This window comes from Chiloscyllium punctatum, chromosome 41 (assembly GCF_047496795.1).
Source record: "Chiloscyllium punctatum isolate Juve2018m chromosome 41, sChiPun1.3, whole genome shotgun sequence".
Taxonomy (NCBI): Eukaryota; Metazoa; Chordata; class Chondrichthyes; order Orectolobiformes; family Hemiscylliidae; genus Chiloscyllium; species Chiloscyllium punctatum.
Genome location: NC_092779.1, coordinates 16,167,084 through 16,179,513, shown reverse-complemented (window position 1 = coordinate 16,179,513; position 12,430 = coordinate 16,167,084). Strand labels below are relative to the sequence as shown.

The 12,430-nt window shown below is 42.2% G+C and overlaps 1 protein-coding gene across 8 annotated transcripts in view; it reads left to right on the top strand.

Moving 5' to 3' along the window:
- Positions 1-12,430, top strand: part of fars2 (phenylalanyl-tRNA synthetase 2, mitochondrial) — a 457,813-nt gene that overhangs the window by 8,550 nt on the left and 436,833 nt on the right. The window lies entirely within an intron of this gene.

Sequence of the window (12,430 nt, the reverse complement as noted above, 5' to 3'; positions counted from 1 at the left end):
GTGGAGGATGATGCATTATATCCAGAGATTGGTGGGGTGGAAGGTGAGGACCAGTGGGGGCTCTGTCCTTGTTGCAGTTGAAGGGGTGGAATTCAAGGGCAGGGGTGCAGGAAGTGCAGGAGGTGCGCTGGAGGCATTGTTCACCATGTGGGAGGGGAAATTGCAGTCCTTGAAGTAGGAAGCCACCTGGGATATTCTGGAGTGAAATTGGTCCTCCTGGGAGCAGATGCAGTGGAGGCGGAGGAATTGGGAGTAAAAAATACCATTTTTATGGGGGGCGGTGGGAAGAGGTATTGTCCAGGTAGCTGTGTGAGTCAGTGCGTTTGAAGTAGTTGTCCGTATTGAGTCAGTCACTGAAAATTAAAATGGAGAGGTCCAGAAAGGGGAGAGAGGTGTCCGAGATGGTCTCGGTGAACTTGAGGTCAGGGTAGAAGGTGTTCGTGAAGTTGATGACATGTTCAAGTTTGTCTTGGGAGCACAAGGTGGCACCAATACAGTCATCGATGTAGTGGAGGACTGTAGTGGAGGAGAAGTTGGGGAATGGTGCTGGTGTAACTGCAGAACATGGACTGTTCCACATACCCTACTAAGAGGCAGGGATAGCTGGGGCCCATGCTGGTGAGGGCTTGGAGGCCTTCGTCATGGTGGATGGAAGTGTACAGGGACTGGATGTCAATGGTAAAGATGAGGCATTGGGAGCCAGGGAACCGAAGGTCATGGAGGAGGTGGAGGGCATGGATAGTGTTCAAATGTGTGTGGGCAGATCCTGGACCAAGGGGAACAGGATGATGTCAAGGAATGCGGAGATAAGTTCAGTGGGGCAGGAGCAGACAGAGACGATGGGTCAACCGGGGCAATTGGTTTGTGTATTTTGGGTAAGGGGTAAAACCAGGCGGTGCGGGGTTCCCTGACAATGAGGTTGGAGGCTGTGGATGGGAGATCCCCTGAGGTGATGAGGGTGTGGATGGTCTTGGAAATGATAGTCTGTTGATGGGAAGTGAGGTGATGGTCGAGGGGCAGTAGGAGGAGGTGTCCATGAGTATGCCGTCTGGCTTTAGTAGTGTAGAGATTGGTGCGCCAGCCAGCTATCCAGCTAACTGAACTAACCAATTCTTAATTCACATACCTTTCTGATGTTTATGCTAGATTTGAAATTGTGCACCATAATCATCATTTCACTATGTTCAGCCTCATTATTCCAATCCACGTTTTGAACTACATATACGATGTAATTTTTTAAAAAGCTTTTGCTAAAGTTAACAGATAAAGTTAATTATCAGTAATTATTATTATTTTTAATTTTTTTTTCCATTTGAAGATGTCCACACTTGACAGTGCTAACTTGTGTTTAAATGCAACAGTACTACATGTCAACAGTCGGCCAGTACTTTTCCCATGTGTTCATGCTTCATGTGCAAGTGTAGCTATGCAGATTGTTAGATTCTTGCATTATTGGAGGGGCCAAATCTTATATTTGCATGCTTACCACGGATATCTGTAATTTCCTGCAAGAGTTAACTTATTCAGATCAAGAAGGAAAATTGTAACTTGTGTTTTAGTGCAAACACCTCTAACTACCACAGCTAAAGATCAGCTACATATACCCAGACCAATAATTTAAACTAGCTTTTCCAATCTGTATAGAAATGACAGTGGATGATATATTTGGCCACCAGGTTATGGGGTGGTGGGGGGCATCAATATTTCATACTATACGTATTGTGAAAGAAATTATTAAGAACACAACCATGTTACTTCTTACTTTGATTACATTTTTCAACTTTTCATTGCAATGCAGAATGTTGCAGACTTTTCCTAAACCACTATCGAATCGGGAAATTTTCAAGCTAGTTTTGTGAATTGAAGTTGCTTTGATGGGCTAATGTTCTGGACAGACTTGATAAATGTAGAGATTATATTGCAGACATTAGTCTTTCAACATGAAAGTAGTTATGCATCAAGTACTGTGTGTGTCCTAGTCGTTAACAGCAGATGCAACAGCAAATGTAAGTGGAGGATTGACACAATATATAATCAGATGACCTCATGAACTTCAAAGTACAAATTGGTGAATGGAATAGATATATAATGCAATATTTTCAAGGCTGTAATTTAGTTTTGGGGTTAAAATGTCAGTTACAAACAGTAGAGTAATCTAATCACCTTGACTGATTAGGTCACTTGTTTTTTTATTCCATGCATATTAATATTATTTTCCCAGTCTCTTCCCGTGACTGCATCATATATTACAATGATAAGGACAAATTAAGGAGACCATTTAACTCACCTAGATCATTCTTCCATTGAAATGTTGTTACAAAATTAACTGCTTCTTGATTGGTAGAATACTTCTTACAAAGATATATTTGACAGTTGTGAAAGAAAAACCAGAATAGTAATTGTTGTTAACAAGGGAAATTATTTTACAGTAATTTATTTTGTTTCATAAAGAGGGACATCCTCAAAGCAAAGATTGTGAGCACTGAAATTGATTGCTGGCATTGGACAATATGTAATAAAATATTTCAACGTTTGATGCAATCTCTGCCTCCGTCTGCTAGGAAACTCAAGTAAATTTAATTTCATTCTGAAGTGGTGCTGATTCATGGAAATTGGAAAGGGAGATTTATGCTAATATTTCCACACAAAAGACTTTTGTTAATGAAATCTGGAAATAGATTACCTTCCCCAAGGAATGCATGGTTCCATAGGGACTACTGATATATTTAAAAGAAGGACAATGTGTTGGAAGAACACATAGTAAGGACAGTTTGCTTCCAGTGGCAAAAAAAAGGTTAGTAACCAGAGTAAACAGATTTTAGGTAATTGAAAAAGGATAGTGGAACTACTCAGAAAGCTCTACCAAACAAACAACACTAGCAACATGGGCTGAATATCCCCCTTTTGTACTGTGCTGTATCATTCCTTTGTTCTATGTCCACACAGCTGTGAGAAAGGAGATCGTGCTGGTAATTTCTGCGGTGAAAAATAAGCCAGAAGGAAATAATTTACCTTGGTAATGTAAATGAAAGAAGATGACCGAGAGATAGCATCACTTGCCAATTTCTAAAAGCTGTTCTCCCCAAAAATTTTCAGATTGGAATGGCATTAGTTTAATAATTTTCTAAACCCATAGTTTATGCAATATTTTTGAAAACAGAACAAAGTTTAGATCTTCAATAGCACTGTATGATGGACCTTAGTTAAAAGGACATTGTTGCATTATACAGGGTTCGGAGCCCAAGCATAATTCCAGAATTTAAAATAATCAATTCTTAATAGAATTTGTTTTTTCCTGTTGCAGAAAATAATATTGTTGGGAATTAAACTGATTGATAGCACATCTGGCATATTTTCTATTGTAACACTCCATTTTATTTAACTTAATCTTTGATCATCTGATTAGATAATACAGGGGCAGAACTTTTCATCCTCAAAGGAGGTTTAAAATTATAAAACCATTATTCTTTTCCGAAAGAAGAATGCATGGAATATAATTCCATTAAAGGTTGTTAATGTGTCCCATCATTTACTAAGGAGAGATGTATTTAGTAGTTAACATAGAATGTAACTATGGGGCGATACATTTTATTCAAAATTTTTTCCCAATTTTATAGAGGAAGAACATTTTTTTTAAAAAATGTCAATGTGATGACCTGAATGCAGATTTTGAACAAAGTTGTTTTTTGATTATGCCTCCAGAGAATCTTCAGGTGTTTTTTCTGCATTAAAGGCTCGATATAAATCTCAATTGTTGAGATTCTCAAGTCTGGCCTCCTTTTCTTCTAAGCTGCATCTGTGGATGATTCCAAAGTCATCCACTATCAAACTGATTGCAATAAAAGCTTTGTGAAAGCCAAAGAAGTCAGAGGGCAGGTGATGCACTATTATATAATTTTGGTCAAGACAGCTTTGTTGATCACAGTACTTTTGGCCTGGAAGGAAAAGGGCAGTGCTATGTGTTAGGAGCAGAATGGAGTACTTACAGTGGTAAGGGTAGGAGAACATCTGGAAAATCATAAAATAATTAAATTATTTATCAAAATTGAAAAGAGAAGGGAATATTTAACAATAAAATTATTGAACTGAGCAAGAAGTACAGATTCCACAGAGTTACAAAGAAAACTAGCCACATAAATACAACAGTGAATAAAAACCAAGGATTTTTCAAACAGGAGATGCTTTGGAGACAGACTTAACAATTTGGAGTAATAGCAGTGTTGTGATGCTGTCACAGGGCTAGTAATCCAGAGAAGCACTCAAATGCCCAGGGATCATGCATTCAATCCCACCATGGGATTTGAAATAAAAAATCTGGTATTAAAAGCAAGTTTTATTAATGGTGACTATTAAACTTTAATTGGTTACTAAAATATAAGAAAAAAAACCAAAAAAAATCACAAATAATCTTTAAGAAAAGAAATCTGCCAACTTTACCTGGTCTGATCTATATCTGATTGCAGATCCACAGCAATTAACAAGCTACTCGGTTCAAGGGCATTTGGGATAGTGAACAAATGTTGATTTTGCCAACAACATCGACATTTCATGAACGATTAAAAAACATCCAAATTATTTCCATATCATGTAAAGTAAAATAAAACTAAGCCTATATCTATGAATAGAAAACTTAATTTGGAACTGGAGACAAGTAATAAAACTAAGACTCATATTATAAAATCAACTGAAGTATAGAAAGTGGAGCAGTGAAGAAAAGAAAGGACAAAATGCATAGAATAACATTCTGAGAACATGGAGAGGAACTATAAGGGATATTTAGGCAGGTAAAACATATTTATTTGAGGAAATAATGCATTTATAAAAGAACGAAGGAAAGATTTAAGGATACTAATTTTTGACAAATTTAATTGAATACTTTAAGAAAATTATGGAGCTTATTTATATTGGAAATGCAATGGTTGTTATGTAGATTTGAATTTTCAAAAATCATTTCATAATTTGCAATGTAGGAGACTTTCCTAAAATTGAAGTACGGGGTATTAAAGTGAATGTAGCAGCTTACAGAGAAAATTGGCTATTGAATGAAAAACAAAGTACTGCTTCATGGATGATTTTTCGTTTGGATAGATGTATACTCTGTATCACTCCCTAATCTCAACTCACCAATGTCAGGAGCATTGTACTCGGCATAAATGCAGAATATAAGAACTTGAAAAAGCACAAAAGTTAAGAACATAGTACATTGTGATGATCAATATAATCAAATACAGGCACATGAATATTAAAGTAATCTTAACAACAAGTGAACCACTACTATATGAAAGAAAGAATAAATAGAAGGACATTTACTTAATGGCAAAATGTTTTCTTTTAAAAAATACCACAAGGTTCTCATTCACATGGTTAAACAATGGGGAGACAAGTCAATAAAGAAGTGTTTGAAAATAGTACATCACACTTTTCACTAATAAGGACACAAAGGAGCAAGTAGGAATGTGGATACGATAAGAGATACAAGTACAATCTCAAATCCAGCTATCTAAAACCCAGCTGACTGCAAACTGGACACTTCCATAAACTTTTATGTGTTAATTTTAGTTGTTATTGGATGAATAATATAACCTACAGGAAATATTTGGTGTGGTGCTGCATTGGCATATTGGGATGCCCACCTAGTTACTGGGTTTGCATGAAGATCTTTCTCGGCATTTCCAGTAGACTGAGTAGCCCTTGACACCTTCACCTAATTACCCCATCTGGTATGAATAATTAATATAGTTGAACTAGACTAAGTGTTCTGAGTTTAACTATTACCTGGTGAAATTTTCTCCATGCTTTGTGTTAAAAATTTTTGAGATAGCTGATAGGCCATGTTTTGACACATATAGGAACTTGCAGTTCTCTGATAATTTCACGAATATGCCTGGTCTGGGTGTCCTCAGAGAAACATAGAAAATAGGTGCAGGAGTAGGCCCTCGACCTGCACTACCCATAAATACAATCATGGCTGATCCTGCAATCTCAGTATCCCATTCCTGCCCTCTCCCCATATCCTTTGATCCCTTTAGTCACAAAGGCCACATCCAGCTTCCTCTTGAATATATTTAATGAACTGGCCCCAACAACTTCCTGTGAGAGAGAATTCCGGCAGTTCACAACTCTGTGTGAAGAAACTTTTCCCCATCTCAGTCCTGAATGGTCCATTTATTCTTAAACTGTGACCCCTAGTTTCGGACTTCCCGAACGTTGGGAACTTGCCCCATCAGGATCTTGTATGTTGCTATAAGATTCCGCCCCCCCATTCTTCTAACTTCTAATAAATACAAGCCCAGTTAATCCAGTCTTTCCTCATATGTCAGTTCTGAAATCTTGGGAATCTATGTGGTGAACCTTTGCTGGACTCCCTGAATAGCAAGCATGCCCTTCCTCAGACTAGGAGACCAAAACTGCACAAAATATCCAAGGTGTGAACTCACCCAAGGCCCTGTAGAACTGCAGCAAGACATCCTTACTCCAATACTCAAATCCTCTTGCCATGAAGGCCAGCATGACATTAGCTTTCCTCACTGCCTGCTGCACCTGCATGCCAACCATCAGTGACTGTTCCACCTTGACAGCCAAGTCTCATTGCACCTCACCTTTTGCTAAACTGCCACCATTCAGATAATAATGTCTTCCTGTTTTTGCCTCACATTTGTTTGTCCACTCAGTCTGACTGTCGAAGTCACCCTGCATCCTCTTAGTATCCTCACAGCACACATTGCTACCCAGCTTAGTATCAGTTACAATTTTGGAGATTTTGCATTCATTTCCTTTGTCCATATCGTTATTGTATATTGTGAATAGCCATGGTCCCAGCACTGAACCCTGAGGTACCCCACTTGTTACTGCCAGCTACTCTGAAAAGTTTATCCCAACTCTCTACTTCCTGTCTGACAACCAGTTCTCTCTCCACCTCTGATATATAAGCTTTAATTTTTGTTTCTAATCTAACCTTGCGAAAAGCCTTTTGAATGTCCAGATGCACAACATCTACTAATTCACCCTTGTCTACTCTATTGGTCACATCCTCAAAAAATTCCAGAAGATTTGTCAAGCATGATTTCCCTTTAGTGAATCCATGCTGACTAGGGTTGATTCTGGGTAAAAACAATGACTGCAGATGCTGGAAACCAGATTCTGGATTAGTGGTGCTGGAAGAGCACAGCAGTTCAGACAGCATCCGAGGAGCAGTAAAATCAACGTTTCGGGCAAAAGCCCTTCATCAGGAATAAAGGCAGAGAGCCTGAAGCATGGAGAGATAAGCTAGAGGAGGGTGGGGGTAGGGAGAAAATAGCATGGAGTACAATAAGTGAGTGGGGAAGGGGATGAAGGTGATAGGTCAGGGGCGGGGGAAGGGTGGAGTGGATAGGTGGAAAAGAAGATAGGCAGGTAGGACAAGTCATGGGGACAGTGCTGAGCTGGAAGTTTGGAACTAGGGTGAGGTGGGAGAAGGGGAAATGAGGAAACTGTTGAAGTCCACATTGATGCCCTGGGGTTGACGTGTTCCGAGGCAGAAGATGAGGCATTCTTCCTCCAGGCGTCTGGTGGTGAGGGAACGGCGGTGAAGGAGGCCCAGGACCTCCATGTCCTTGGGAGAGTGCTCTTCCAGCACCACTAATCCAGAATAGGGTTGATTCTGTCACCACTTTCCAAATGCTCAGTTATTACATCCTTTACTTCCTCACTCAAAGTCAGGAATGCATTCCTGATGATACTGACTTTATGTGAAAAGACACATAATGAATCAATTCCCATATGATTCAATGTTAAAAACAGAGTTGGGATCTATAAGCCATTACTTAGCAGAAAGAAATTAAAATATTATACTTGTACATTGTTGAAGTAAAATATTTTAAATGTCTAAATTCATCATTGGTAAAAGAAATAACTTGAAAAAAATTCTGAAATACAAAAGAAAAGGTTAACACTCTACTTGCAGTGTACCTGTAACAGTGGAACTAGGGGGCCTGCTGCATTGAGTCTGTACTGTGGCTTTTACTCAACAGGCTCCAGGCCACCAGCTGGGGTTGTCACAGACTCATGGCTGCCTGGTGACTGCTTTTTATGGTCTGCAGCATTCCTTCTTGTTGGCTGCCATCATTTCTGGGGTCTGTTTGGATCACTGGTTGGTGGGACTGTTGCTCTTGGCTAGCTAATCTTCCTTTGTCTGATGAAATACTGATCACGGCTGGGCTGGCTGGCATTTCCTCAGTTTTCTCTCACTATAATGGTTGCCAGTGCTGCTGGTTGCTCAGGCAGTACAGAAAAGCAGCTGATTTTTGACCATGCTGGGGTAGCTGATTGTGATAGCAGCTCTGGTCCAAACCAATTTTGGCGGCTTCCCTACATGGTTCCACCAACTATGGGGTCACAATCTGCTTTGGGAGCTCTGTGGCAATTCAGGAGAGCAGTAGGGGGAGTTGCTAAGCTCAGTTGTGACTGCTGTCCTTTGTGCTGGGAAAGGAGTTGTGGGAGTTGCTGCTAAATTCAGAACTGGCTGGCACTCAAGAGCCAGGGGAAGAGTGGTGGGAGCTGCAAGCTCTATTCGGGCTGATGTCCTGCAGCCAAAAGAAAAGGGGGGGATGCCAAGCTCAAAATGGACTAGTGAACCTTCGCGCCAGAAAAATAAGTGGTTGCTGCTGAGCTCAGTTATAATTCGCACCCTGTGCTAGACGAAAAGTGGGAGGGTTTATGGAGTGCAGTCATGGCTGGTGATCCTCTGGCCAGGGGAGGAAAGGAAGGATTTTACTGAGTTTGCTTGTGACTGAAGCCCTGTGAGCCAGGGGATGGGAAAGGGGCAGCCAAGGAAAAGATTGGGTCTGGTTCCCAGCAGCCAATGGAAGGATTGAGGCCTGTCCAGCTCAGTTAGGGGAGGTGCACTGTGTGCCAGAGAAGGACGTTAGTGAGCTCAGTTCGAACAACTCCATAATGCTGTTTAAAGCAGCTGTGAAGCGTGCCTCTTCCCAGCCTCCCCTTGCCCCAATGAACCATAATTAAATTTCTTTCAAGTTTTTTTACTTTTATGTATTTTTTCACACATGAAAATAATTTTATTCACTTAATTTCATATGCTTTGTATTAATAAAATTAATGTTTTTTTCTCTGAAAGTGAGCAATAGGTGTAGGAGGCTGATGGGCCACCTTAGAGGTTTATAAAATTATGAGGGGCGTAGGTAAATTCTGTTCCCCAGGGTGGGGCAGTCCAAAATGAGAGGACATAGGTTTGAGGTGACAGGAGAAAGATTTAAAAGAGACCTGAGGAGCAACATTTTAACACAGGGGATGGTGTGGATATGGAACAAGCTGCCAGGGGAAGAGGTAGAGGTGGGTAAAATATTTTAAAGACATTTGGATAGGTGCATTGAGGGGAAAGATTGAGGGATATGGGCCAAACACAGGAAAATGGCACTAGTTCAGTTTAGGAAACCTGATCGACATTGACAAGCTGAGTGAAAGGGTCTGTTTCCGTGTTGTTTGAGTCTGATGGTAACATTCAAAACCCGGTATGGATCTGGTCTTCAGATTGCTGGCTTTCAGACACTACCTTTCATGCTAAATTTTATAGATGCTTTTAAAGGGAAGATAAAGCAGAATACACATTGTTTATTTAGAAAGGGATAAATAAATATTTTAAAGTAAGTAAAGTCTGTGGGGGAGAGACAGAGAAAAACAATTAATTGGGCATCAGAATCTTAATGTATTTCTGAGACCTGAAAATTATCATATATGAAAGATAAGAAATTAAATACATTTCCCTGTACTTAACCCTTTTCTTTAACTTGTCGCAAATGTGGAATTATATATATTTAAAATAAACACAAAGAGTCTTACAAAATTGCTTCCAAATATGTTGCTTGTTGATTCAATTGAGGTTGGAACCAGACAGTACTTACCTCAAGCATAGGCACAAGAGACCTTTTGTAATGTGAGAATAAACAGAAACTCATTGACAGTGGCTTCTGTTGAGGTGTGAATAACTCTTCCTTATCTCACCAGTAATCTGAAAGAATGAGAGCCTTTGATTAATGATTTAGACAATTAAAAAGTTAATTGCTTCTCCTGAAAGTCAGTGGATGGCTCTATGTGCCAGACTTCGAGTAACTCAACATGGAAGCAAGGCCCAACCTGACCTCCCATTCACTGCCCATTTCAATTCCTCTTTCCATTCCTTCTCCAAAATGACCATGCTCAGCCTCCTGCATTGCCATAGTGAATCAGACTGCAGACTGGAGGAACAACACCTCATCCTCCGCCTGGACAGCTTACAGCGCCAAGGACTCAACTTTGAGTTCTCCAATTTCAAATAACCTCACTTCCCATCCCCTTCTCCTCCCTTCCATTCCTCTGACCAACTCTCTCTTCCAGCCTCCAACCGGATTAATTCCTCCCATTGACAAACCAGGCTATACTCTCTACATGAAGAAAGTGAGGGCTGCAGATGCTGGAGAACAGAGTTGAAAAGTGTGGTGCTGGAAAAGCACAGCAGGCCAGGCAGCATCCGAGGAGGAAGAGAATCGACGTTTTGGGCATAAGCCCTTCAGGAATGAGGCTGGTGTGCCAAGCAGTCTGAGATTAAAGGTGGGTGAAGGGGGGGGGAATTTGGGGGAGGGCGCTGGGAATACGAGAGGTGAAAGGAGGTGAGGGTGATAGACCGGAGAGGGGGTGGGGGCAGAGAGGTCGGGAAGAAGATTGCAGGTCAAGAGGGCGGTACTGAATCCAGGTGTTGGGACTGCGATAAGGTGGGGAGGAGGGGAAATGAGGAAGTTGGAGAAATCTATATTCATCCCGTGTGGTTGGCGGGTTCCTAGGCGGAAGATGAGGCGCTCTTTCTCCAGGCATCGCTTGGCCAGGGTCTGGCGATGGAGGAGGCCAAGGACCTGCATGTCCTTGGCGGAGCCACGGGGCGGTTGGGTTGGTTGGTGAGGTTGTCCCGGAGGTGTTCCCTGAAACGTTCCGCAAGTAGGTGGCCTGTCTCCCTAATGTAGAGGAGACCACATCGGGTGCAGCGAATACAGTAAATGATGTGTGTGGAGGTGCAGGTGAATTTGCGACAGATATGGAGGGATCCATTGGGGTTTTGGAGGGAGGTGAGAGGGGAGGTGTGGGCGCAAGTTCTTGCGGTTGCAGGGGAAGGTGCCGGGAGTGGAGGTTGGGTTGGTGGCGGGTGTGGACCTGACGAGGGAGTCGCGGAGGGAATGGTCTCTCCGGAACACCGATAGGGGTGGGGAGGGAAATATATCCCTGGTGGTGGGGTCTGTTTGGAGGTGGCGGAAATGACGGAGGATGCTACGATGTATCAGGAGGTTGGTGGGGTGGAAGATGAGGACCAGTGGGGTTCTGTCCTGGTGGCGATTGGAGAGGCAGGGTTCAAGGGTGGTGGAGCGGGAAGTGGAGGAGATGCAGTGGAGAGCATCGTCAACCACGTCTGGGGGGGAAATTGCGGTCTTTGAAGAAGGAGGCCATCTGGGTTGTATGGTATTGGAATTGGTCCTTCTGGGAGCAAATGCGGTGGAGGCGAAGGAATTGGGAATATGGGATGGCGTTTTTACAGGGGGCGGGGTGGGAGGAGGTGAAAGCTAGGTAGCTGTGGGAGTCGGTTGGTTTGTAGTAAATGTCTGTGTTGAGTCAGTCACCTGAGATAGAAATGGAAAGGTCTATGAAGGGGAGGGAGGAGTCTGAGATGGTCCAGGTAAATTTGAGGTCGGGGTGGAAGGTGTTCGTAAAGTTATTGTGGTTTTGTTCACCGAGCTGGGAATTTGTGTTGCAGATGTTTCGTCCCTGTCTAGGTGACATCCTCAGTGCTTGGGAGCCTCCTGTGAAGCGCTTCTGTGATGTTTCCTCCGGCATTTATAGTGGTTTGTCTCTGCCGCTTCTGATTGTCCATTCCAGCTGTCCGCTGCAGTGGCCGTTATAGTGGGTTCAGGTCGATGTGTTTGTTGATAGAATCTGTGGATGAGTGCCATGCCTCTAGGAATACTGAACTGACAGCCAGACTACTACGACCACTAGGACTCCTAACAGCACACAAACCAACAGCTACTCTAAGACAACAACTCACCAGGACAAAGGACCCGATACCCAGCATGAGCAAAACCAACGTAGTGTACAAAGTCCCATGCAAGGACTGCACAAAACACTATATAGGACAAACAGGAAGACAGCTAATGATCCGTATCCATGAACACCAACTAGCCACGAAACGACATGACCCGTTATCCTTAGTAGCCACACACGTGGATGACAAGCAACATGAGTTCGACTGGGATAACACTACTATTATAGGACAAGCCAAATAGAGAACAGCCAGGGAATTCCTAGAGGCACGGCGCTCATCCACAGATTCTATCAACAAATACATCGATCTGGACCCAATATACCAGCCATTGCAGCAGACAGCTGGAACTGCCAACCGGAAGCAGCAGAGACA